We start from the raw sequence: 11,901 nt of genomic DNA on the forward strand, positions 1-11,901 counted from the left end.
CAGACAAGGAAGGAGGGGGGGGGGGGGGGGGGGGGAAGAAACACCACCCAAACCACCAAACAAGTACCGCAGTGCTTTTCTTAGGGATAACAGATAAACTGCAGTGCTCTTAGGGATAGTAGATAAACAGTATGAAGTATTACATTTTATTTCATATTTTAGAGTTGATTTTATATTTTAAGATTAAAGTAAAACAAATTATTTAATATTACTTGGGAACGCCCTTTTATCATGTAAATGGACTGCTCTTAAAGGAGGAAGTAACTTCCCTACAGTCCCAAACTGAAAGATTAAAACTTAAGCAGTACCACAGGCAAAAACCATGACAACTTGCTGTAAGAACAGCACAAACAAATGTAAGCCCTCCCGGCCGCCTCACTAGTAGCTGTGTTTAGTTGCACTGAAATTTTATGATTTCACTCATTGCTGGGCAGTGGCCTAGGCAATGTTCTTGTCTGCTCTGGGAGCGCTCACAGATTCCATGTGGCCAGTGTTTCCCCTCAAGTAATGAATGTTGAACTTCAGCTCAAGAATTACCCATCCACCCACCTTTGGTTATTTCTAAACATAAAGCTAAACAACCACCTTCAAGCTTTAATGGGGAAGAGTGATTTATTTTTAGACTTTGGTGATGATTTAAAGTCCTATCCAGTCATAAGCAAAGTCCTCAGCTGCACTTTCAAGGTTGTTCCCATCATCAGTATCAAATGAGACTTTCGTTCAAGGCTTCAGTGCAAACGAGAGAGGGAGAGATCACAATTAAATCTCTAAATACTTAAAGATCTTTCCCACACTTTATGTTTTGCTTACCTTAACACTCATAAAAAATATTATAAGAATTTTAATCTACAGCCTGTAGAAAGTTCAGCTGCATCCGTACATGGAGTTCACTATCACAAAACATGCCTGCGTGCACCTGACCGCACTATGCTCCTGAAAGGCAAGTCACCCATATGGATTTGTAAGGAAAATACACATGCAGGGGGTGATGGTGGGAGGGGGAGGATATGAAGAACAGAGCTGTAATAGAAGAAGATGCTTGGGAACAACCTTGAAAGTGCAGCTGAGGACTTTGCTTATGACTGGATAGGGCTTTAGATCATCACCAAAGTCTAAAAATAAATCACTCTAGGCAATGTTCTTGTCTGCTCTGGGAGTGCTCACAGATTCCATGTGGCCAGTGTTTCCCCTCAAGCAATGACTACAATAAACTCAATAATCTCATGCTAAAACATAAGTAGTACTTAAAGTCAGGATAGGATAATGCAAATTTCTTTTGAGGAGCATTGATTGTATTTGCAGAAGCCTCAGGTTCTGGACTAATTCTGAAAGGTCAGTCACTGGCAGGGAGCATCACTGCTGGGGAAAGAGCATCTCCTGCAACTCCTGCACAGAGCAGAGGGCCCGAGAGACACCTGTGCCACTGCTGTTGCAAGGGAGTAGGAAACGGAGGAGCTAAATATCCCCACTTAGTACCAGCTCACAGCTAGTCAGAAGCATGGATGAAATATTATTCTAGGTTTCAAGTAAAAGGATTACAAGTGGCAGAAAGCAATGTTAACGCGTTCATGGAACAAAACTGCCTGAAATTGTAAACCCAGCCATACTGTGTATATCAATGGAAAGGTCCATCTAGTCCAGCAGTGACTTAGATGGTGACTCGTACTGGAACCTCAGAGTATAAGAAACAGGCAAAATTTTGAGTGCTTATTCCCCAGTTTTGAAGAAAATAATGTGAAAACTATATATAGGTAGCATACATTTATACATACAAAATGTCCCATTCTGTGATGCCAAACTGACCACATCATAACATAGGCTGGCATTTACAGGAATTGGGTACATGGCCATCACAGAACTACTGCTCTTGTTGATAAGAAAAATCTTATTCAAATGCTGTTCCCCAAGCAGGGACTTCTATTCAATCCAGAGTAATTCAGCCTCAGCGTAAGCGGGTGCCTTCTACTTCACCTGGTCCAGTGTAATACCTGGGGTCAACTCGACCACGCTCATCGGAAGAGTCATGAGTTCCCTTCCATCCCTCACTGTCCATGAACAGGATGGTGAGGACTGAAACTACACTGTGCAGGTCAGAGCATCCTTCCTTCTTTCATCAGCTCTGCTGGTGCACCTCGCCTTCCCACAGCAAATCACCGTAAGGGTCTGCTTGTTAGAAGCGAGAAAAATATGAAATACATAAGCATTTTCATCTAAACTCTGCACAGCACTCAGATGCCTGCAGACTGCTTAGTGAAGTCAATAAAATAAAGTACCCCTTGAGCGAATCCATCTCGCTTTCCAGCTCAAGGTACCCGTTTCATCAGTGCTGTATTACAGTAGCAGCAGAATCACTTTGCTGCTGAGCAGGAAACAAGGACACAGTCTAAATCGCTTTTAAAAGAACAAGAGCTTTCCAAACCACTGACAGAATTCACACACCTTCCCTCCAACCACAACGCTACATAGAAACGCACTGCCAAAAATCATGCCTTTCTGGCGGCACTTGAAATTCTGACTTCCAGCCGCCGCTGCCAAGATGCTTAGTTAACTACTCTTTTCCTACAGGATTTCATTCCATTTGGTTGCTAAACGCTTGTATGTGGCCACCAGGTATAAGACAGTTCCTCTTTAAACACTATGTTACCATTTTTCCCCAACCAGCCATTCCCTTGTGCTGCAATCTTCCTAGCTATTGAGACCTGTTTTATCAAGACAATGAATTCAGTCCATTTAAAAATTATCAAAGAAATTTTCATTAATTTCAAAGGAACGTGAGAATCAGAGTTGCTCAAACGTACGAATTTCCCTCTCCCCTCCAAAATATATACAAGACATGAATTGCAGTGTCAGGTGTGGGTCACAGATTTCCAATTACAGTGGTACTATACCACACTTTGAATTGCATCAACTTAATACCATATTGCTGGACAGCAGCATGACTCATGCCAAGCCTCTCTGAAACCTCTAAAAGCCTAAAGATAAACAAGGAAGAAGTACTAAGAAATCTGTTCACAGTAGGAGAGAGCATCAGATGTTTCTCCACTCTCCACTCTCCTCTTCCCCCCGCTCCCAGTCTCAAATTGCAGACATATGCACAGCCAAAGGACTTCATGTATATTCTACAGTTTTGGGGGGTTGCTGATCCCAGAGCAACTATGACTTTCTTTTTCTCCCATTAGACAATGCCAGTAAGGCTAACGCTTGCAGATTGGGCTTTTAGGCAATGGTTAGAGAAGGGTAATTGTGGGTAAAGACACTGAAAGAACAGTATGTGCCAGCCTTCGTCGTGGTAATTAGTTATTACTCAGGGCTGATGCTCGCCACAGCTTCTGCAGACAACCTGGGGACCACTCAAAACTCTCCTCCAGCTCTGGCTCCTGTGTTCTCCGTGCAGCCTGTTAAGCTGGTCTGCCACGTGAGTCTGCCTTTGCTACTCTTTCCAAACATTATGGTGCTTAATAAGTAGCTTAAACTACACTAAGTGATTTTGTAGCGTAAATAATCACAGGTTTTGTTGCTAGGGCATTTTCAGAAGACCACCAAAGAGATGAGGCAGTCTTTGAAGGGAAGCAGTGGTGACCTCCAAGGTAAAGTCCCAGTAAGTGTGCTTGCTCCGGAGAACTTTTGAGATCCCTTGAGCTAGGAGAAACTGATTTCAGAAGAAGCAGCAACATTGGCAATCTGGCAAGTTCAACCATCTTTCAACTATAACTGTACTCAACATGGAAAATACTGGATAGGCACTAGACTTCTTACCGATACTTACACAAACAGGGCATACCACTGGCAGTAAAACTACCTTTAAACACAAAGGGAAAGCAGCAAGTAATTTCCAGGCTAAAACCACTTGCTGACATAGTACCCAAGTACTTTCCAAGTCAAAGTTCTGTTTAGTTACAGAAGTGATGAGTGAAGACGTACATGCGTATGGTTTGTGTGTGCACAGCACATCTTGTTAGATACACCAACGAGAACCAGCAATATAAAATCATGGACAGGTAAGCGGGCCCTAGATATTTTTACATGATGCCAGTTACAAACACCACATTAAACAGCTGTTGCTTTTACAAGCTGGATTACAAAGAAGGGATTTTTAAATAGACACTGAAGTATCAGCATTTCAGAACACCGATTAAAATTCTAAGAAAAATCTTAAATGCTGCTTCTGAAGGAGGGTTTATGTTCAGAGAATGTATGTTTTTCCTTCTTCCAAAACTTCATGTTTCTTACAGGAATTAAATATTTCATTGCATTAAATCAAATTAAATTGCCCTAAAAATATTATCTTCCCCAAGGTATCTCTCTGTAATAACTAATTTTTACTTATCACGGGGAAAGAAGGGCTGATGGCAGCTGTATCTTTCCTGCCGAGTAAGCAGAGCAAAAAAATAATCAGCAAATGCCATGCAGGCTTATTGCAACATTTCTTTTTCAGTCTCTCAAATGCAAACGCTGACATCACCTGACCCTTTCCTTCCTGAGTCACCCCCTGGTACATTTTGAATCTCATGTGCCAGAAATTTCTCAGTTCTTGCTCATTTCAAACGTTTTTATTTATGATATGATTTTTCTCTGCTGCTTGAATTGCTGTTATACAGCACTACATGTTTTAGCTTAGCTTTTTTCCTACTGCGGATTTCCTTGTTCTACCAAAGCAGCTATTTTTGTGATGCACCACCTGGTCCTGTCGAGGAAGTGCTAGTGCTTGGTCCTGTCCCCGGAGAGGAAAGTGAAGCAAAAGCAATAGTCCTGGCCGTAACCACAGAATTAGAAGTCCCAGTCTCATGACGTGCGTCTGGGGAGACGGCTGGGAAAGACCAAGCACAGATACAGTCAAAAATAAAATGAATAGTCAAGTAATAACGTCCTGAGACAGATCGATCCTAAGCATTCTCTGCAACTGCAGCTCAAAACAGTGGGGAAGATAGAAAATATTGCAGTCAATACAGTGTGCTCACCAAGCATTTTGATCAACTCTGGTCAAACTGTTGTGTTTCTTGGGTCTTAAGTTGACCAAGCCCATGAGGGATGATTACGATGGTCCAGCTGGATCAGCCATCCAGTCTCTCACGCAATGGCAATTCTCTCTCCGGGCTCTTGTCCCCTAAAGAACGCATCAGATGGCCCATCATTACTGCAAAACCCTACTGGTGTTGCAGCTGTGTAGCTGCGTCCATATATTGCACTAGTTTATGAGCAGGATCTATCAACAGTTAAATTAACCATTTATGAATGTATTAACAGTGATTTCAACTGGGCAGCTTGTTTGTTCAACGGGTTTTGTTCTCTTTCTGTGCTAGCCTGTGCCAGTGGCATGAAAACAATATTTTGGAAGTACATAGCTTCAAAATAGTGTTACTCATTACTAAAGCAGACAATTCTGAAGAGCAAACAGCATTTGGCAGGAGGAACTTTTCATGAGACTGACCAATAAGAAAATCGGGCTGAAAATCAGTGATTTATCCATATCCCTGGATTTTCTGCTTCTCATTTCTTTTCTGTTCACCAAGTGTTAAGATGTGATTTTGGTTACTTTCACCCCAGTTACGGACCCCACTGTTGCACCAAGATTTCATAAGACTGGCATCAGCCCTTGGCCAACTCTCAGCATGGGAGGCAGATTTCTGGTACGGAAAACTCCTTTCAGAAGTTGTGAGAGAACAGCAGGAGACATGACAAACACACAGAGATGGGAGGAAGAGAAGAAAAGCAGCACTTGGGTTTGACCGCTCTGCCATCACAGCCAAGTCAAAGGAGTCGCCGGCCAGCCTGGAACAAACACTGGCTCAAGGTCAAGCAGCAAGAGGAGCGAAGGTAGAAAGGTTCATGCCTGCAGGACAAACACGTCCCACAGCTTGCTTTCACGGTGCCCAAACCCACACGATATTTTTCCAAGAATGAATTCAAGTAGACCACTAAGTAATCTGAAGGACTTTTTCTGCCTGTAGCAGGAGAAAGACTTCCCACTCACAGAGCAGGTGCTGCCTAAATAAGCAGAATGCAAAGATTTAAATTCATTTTAAACCTGGTCAGTTCAGACTGTATTACAAGCCTATGGGAAAACCATGGACTGAGATGAAACTGGTTTAAGTTTGTGCTGTTTAAGTAAGGCTTATTCCAGGTTCACTTAAATATATTTACTTCAGGCCAAAAAAAGCACAATCCAGTCTTAAAACAGAAGTGTCAATTATATAAATCACACCTTTAGCTAAACCAGTTGAAACCTACACATTATGTATGGACATATTCGAAATCCTACTTTGTGGTCCTACAGGCAAATCTGTAATAAACGTCTATCACATGGCTGCTGGGACCTGACAACCACCAAGAGATCCTCTCCAGCTCTACCGCTCTGCAGAAACACAACGATACTGCGGGGACAACGGCTTTTCAGTCCAGGGCTACACACGCATCTTGGAACGAAACCGCAATCAAGGCAACTCAGCGAACGGCCCAGATGAGGTGGAAGCAGAAGGTACCGGTTACTGCACATCTTCTGCGGCTGGAAGCCCGTAGAGGAAAGCCTTGTTGCGGGTATCCAGCCTACTCGGTCACTGCCAGTAACTCTTCTGCAGAACTGATGCAATGGGGTCACTATGGCCAGTGGAGATGGAAATAACCATTACCGACGACACGTTCCGCTTTATAGGCACGTTTCAAATCCTGTAGGGCATTACATCCAGGCAAGTTCTTTACATACTTGGAAAGCACTCTATAAGGATAATGCTGTCCTTGGCAAGGTCTGTTTTATTGATCTAGCAGAACAGGAAGGAGAATGGTTGTCATCTAACCTAAAAACAACACAACTTTTGTAACTGTAAGAGCTAGCTATTAAATGACTGCTGAAAATCAGAATTTCATCTGCATTAAAGAGAGAATAAGGCGTTGGAGGTTTGAAAGTTATCTAGTTTAGCTGAGCTTATGGGGAAAAGACAGTGCTCCTTAGAATTAACCCTTGCTAGAAATCCAGTGAATGGGTAATCATACACACCGAACCCAATTATAATTTTCCACACTGCCAACAGACTCATACTTCAGATGTCTAGGACAAGTCAATTAACACCCAAGGTTAGAATGATGGAAGCTCTAGTGATCCTCAGGTGGACAAAATAATTCTGCAGTGTTCAGAAACATGCTAGTAGTTGTCACTGTCACGGCCTAAGAGCATAAGCAAGACAGTGCTGTAAGCAGAGATGGTGCCTTTCATGAGAGATTAGAAATATACTTGAAAAAAGAAATAAAAGCTCTAGTGATCCTCAGGTGGACAAAATAATTCTGCAGTGTTCAGAAACATGCTAGTAGTTGTCACTGTCACGGCCTAAGAGCATAAGCAAGACAGTGCTGTAAGCAGAGATGGTGCCTTTCATGAGAGATTTTAGAAGTATTTGAAAAAAGAAATAAGCTCTCAGGTTTGCAAGCCCTTCTTCAATTAAATTTCAGTGGCTGTACATCCCAAAGCCATTTTTTTTTTCCAAGCAGACGTTACTCTTAAAAGTTATTTAATGTGAAAAACTTGCCTTGGACAAAGAGATCTGTGGCTCTGAAGAGTCTGGAAAATATGGAAGAATCATTTTTGAAAGAGAATCATTGCCTATACCCATGTGCCACAGCACAGCATATTAATATTATTTTTCAAATCTTGTATTTAAATTCAAATATGTAATGGCAAAAAGGAAGGTGAAACCTATTTGTTGACTGAAGCCTGAAGACTGCCTTTATGTTTTCTTAAAGATAGTCCACAGTACTCCCAAATACTCTTTACAGTTATCTTGCATTGGTTACAAGGTTTGGTGCAGGTACTGAAGTTTTCCTGAGAAAGTCAGATGCTTTCTTTGCAAATTGACCTAACTATTAACACCTGATTACCAGGGTTTGCATTAAATCCCTGCAATTCAGCTGTGCAAAGCTCACCGAAAAGACCTCAGCTGGGAGAGAATCTGGCATCCCTACTGTAAGATTTAGCCTGGAACTACACACATAGTGTAGGCATCCTTTTCCTGGCCAGCAGGTCAAACAGATCTTCCTTCCAAATCTACCTGCGATGACAAGTGAAATAGCAGTCAGAAAGCTTCCTTGGGGATGAGCAGATTAGAAAGACTTAGTTTCTGCACAAGTATTTATGTGTGTCAAGCAGTTCTTCATAAAATCCCTAAAGGGATATTTTGGCTATAAATCCTCTTTGATTCTTGGATCTTACTGCCCAAACCCAGTTTTGTGGTCTGGGAGGTAGAAAGACTCTTTAAGCCAGCCACCTGGCTGCCTTCTCCACCATCTTCACAGCAACCCCCACCTTCATCCGCCCTGAGAGGGGGAGACAAGGGTTTTTATCTCATCTGGAGTGAGTGATTTGCCTTCCTGTCTCCCCAACAACCCTGTTGATTCAACTCCAAATAGTCACACCACAACCAGTCTTCATCGTGAGCAGACAGACATAACAAATGCAGCGTAGTCATAAATTCTTGGGGAGCAGACCAACTGGTGTCACAGCCATTAAATGCCGGTCTCCTATTTCACATGTCTGAAGGTATTGTGAGGGTATTTTTGGGGTGTGTTCCTCCATGCCACGGGAGAGAAGGCTATTACATTTAGCTGTTCTCAAAGCAAGTATGATTGTAATGACACTACGCACCGATGCAACTATTTACACATGCGAATGCCCAGCACATCATAGGCTCTGGCATTATCAAAATGCTCTCCAGCACCCAAGACTCACAGCTATTTCCCTTCTCCCTGTAAACACTCCCCTTACCACCTCACCTTTTCAGGCCTCATTAGTAGAAATTCATTTCTTCTGGGAAGAGGCACACCGCTCTTGGGAAAACAAAGCCTTCCCCTCTGGGAAAACAGCTGAAGATCTCATTAAGACAGGTACCAAAGTTATGACTAATTTAAAACCACACATCGCCATTATGCAATTAAAACAACGAGACTATTAGGAGGCACAACGTTATAACCTGGTGACTACTGTTGTACACATGGAGTAAGGTAGGCGAGCAGTTAGGGCTTCCCTGAGGGAAGGGAGGGGCAGGAACTTGAACTTGAAGGATGTGTTCACACACACACAGGGGTCAGGGTATATTACTCATTGTCAACTCCATAGTAAAATAGATGCTTTGTTGCAGGAGCAAAACATCCATTTTGCTTTGAGGCGTAGGATACCTGTAAGTGAGTTTATCCTCCTAGACAACTCTGGTGGAGAAGAAAGGGAGAGGAAGAAGTAACTTTCTTAAGCCATAAATCCTTTAAATACCAAGAAACATGAATTTCTTCATACCACAAAAAGCAGGCATGGAAAGCAAATTGCGTTCTCTTTTTATGCACAACAGTTACTGGAGAGAAGATCCGTAACAAAATCATTGTTGGTTTATTTGTTCTTAAACAAGTTAAACTCATCAGCATGCATCCTGCTAAAAGACTCTGTGGCAATCCATAACATCAGTCACATGAAGATGCTGGAGCAAAGGGAAACTCCTTTCAAACCAGTCAAGTCCTTCCTTTTGGGCCAGGCCCACAGGTTGACGCTGAGTTGTAAAGGTTTTTGCAGGGTTCATGTCTATCAGTGAATTCCTCTGTGGTACTGGGACACATTTTGAACTGACTCGTGCTGCAGTACCAGCGAGACAGCATGCACATAACATGTCCAGCAAAGTCCGAAAGGAAACTGGTTTCTGGGACCAGAAGCCCCAAGGGCATTTAAGGATTCTGTGAAGACATATCACTAATTAGACCTCGAGAACAGAAATACTGTTTTGAAGTTCTCCTAGTCAAAAGAGGATCACTAGAGAAACATGGTGGGAAATGCAGGATCATTGGCAATTACATTATTGGATTATGTTTCGTTGAATCTCCCACGGATCCCCCTGTCCTGCAGAAGTCTGGACAGGTAGGATTCAGACAGCTAAACATAAACTTTCAGTGTCTTTGTGGATGCTCACAGGGTGTCCTACTCACTCTTCAGCTGATGCCCAAGAAGAAGGTGGATCAACTGTAGGTCACGTGTCATGATGCCAGCCTCATACAGATGTACTGGATCCCCTTGGACAGCCCCCTTGAAAGGCACCGGTCACCCACATCCAGGCAACCAACCCATGCCAAAGCTGTACTGTGTAGAGATTTAGCAAGGAATGCTACAAATAAACAGATCCAGAGCCAAAATACTATGCACCAGACTTGTGCATGTAGCTCCCTGTAGTCAACGAGCAACTATAGCATGATTTGCTTCTCTATCCCAAGAGTTATCCTGCGAAGAAGTCAGGAAATTCCTGTAGGACACATAGCTGTTTTTTCCTCTTAGTATTTTTAGTATCAGAAGAACAAAAAAGTTGCTGAGGTTTTTTGGGGGTTTTTTTTGAGATAATAAAAAGATGCAAGATATTTAACAAGAAGAAAGAAAGAAAGAAAGAAAGAAAGAAAGATTGTGATATCCTAAATCAACCAGATCTCTTTTACTTTTCTGCTTACTAAAGCCAAAAGCTTATGCATACTACATACCACATGCATGGAAACAAGATCCACGTGATACATTGCAGAGATATGATACACCAGATTTGTCACCTGTCCTATCCTACCTACCTGCTCCCAGGAAGCAAGGAACACCTGCAGCAGTCCATGCTGCTGAGCAAATATTCACAATCTTTTTACTTTAGGATTTATTATAGCGTGGTTTTTGTTGTTTGGGGTTTTTTTGGTTTTGGTTTTTGTGGTTTTTTTTTTTTTTTTAAATCAGCCTTCTTTTTTAATTTTTTCAATCAGTTTCCTTCTTTCATATGGAGAAATATCAGCCTTCTTTTTTAATTTTTTAAATCAGTTTCCTTCTTTCATATGGAGAAATTACAAAATTACATGATAAAAGCAGAGAAGGTTGCAGTTGCCTGAAACGATGGCGATTGGGAAAAGTACTGAGCAAAAATGGACTAAAATAGGGCTGCAAGACTGATTCAGCCCTTTACAGTCAGAAGGGCCCAGCTTCTGTATCAATATTCTTGCTTTTTTAATTTTTTAAATCAGTTTCCTTCTTTCATATGGAGAAATTACAAAATTACATGATAAAAGCAGAGAAGGTTGCAGTTGCCTGAAACGATGGCGATTGGGAAAAGTACTGAGCAAAAATGGACTAAAATAGGGCTGCAAGACTGATTCAGCCCTTTACAGTCAGAAGGGCCCAGCTTCTGTATCAATATTCTTGACAGCATCTTTCACTCCACAGGATCAGAGGACCAGCGGAAGGGCAGGTGGAGGGGAACACCACACTGAAGCAAGCACATTTGGTACCAGCAGGTGCAGCCCCTTGGGCCAAAGGCAACGCTGCTCTACGGCAGGGGCAATAAGCATCAAGGGGATGGAGGGAAGCATCAAGGAGAGGTGCTTAACTAGGAACAGGATGCAGGAAGCTTCAAAATTATGACCGCCATGACCTTCTCTGAGTGGGAAAAGCTATTTTGTAAGAGATTCATGTGCAGCAGCCGTGCGAGTTCTTTAAAAATTTCTAGGAATTTAGCCTTCGCCCTTAGTATGGTCCTCATCCGTTCAGCGCTACTACCTTATATCAGTCACATCACCAGTCCTGGCTAAATGGCGACAGTTCACCCAGAGAAGCCACATCACAACACGTTTACCAACTGCTGGCTTGATTCAATGCTCCGCCTTCTCTTATGCCTGAGAATTACTCAGTTTGACCCAAATCCCCAGTGGTTTTTGCTGTGTACGGCACTGTGCTTGGAAAGGGAAATCCCGGGACATTTGGAGCCTGCAGCACAGCAAGGGCACCGCTCGTGTCCAACCCGTACGCTGCGTCTGCGCTAAAAGCATCACAGCACCATGGGCACGCAGCGAGCCCAGAGGTAGCCTAGGCAGGTACACCAGGGCTGGTGAAAGGTGCTGCCTTCAGAATAGCTGTTCTTC

This window comes from Aptenodytes forsteri, unplaced genomic scaffold, assembly GCF_000699145.1.
Source record: "Aptenodytes forsteri isolate BGI_AS27 unplaced genomic scaffold, ASM69914v1 Scaffold164, whole genome shotgun sequence".
Taxonomy (NCBI): domain Eukaryota; kingdom Metazoa; phylum Chordata; class Aves; order Sphenisciformes; family Spheniscidae; genus Aptenodytes; species Aptenodytes forsteri.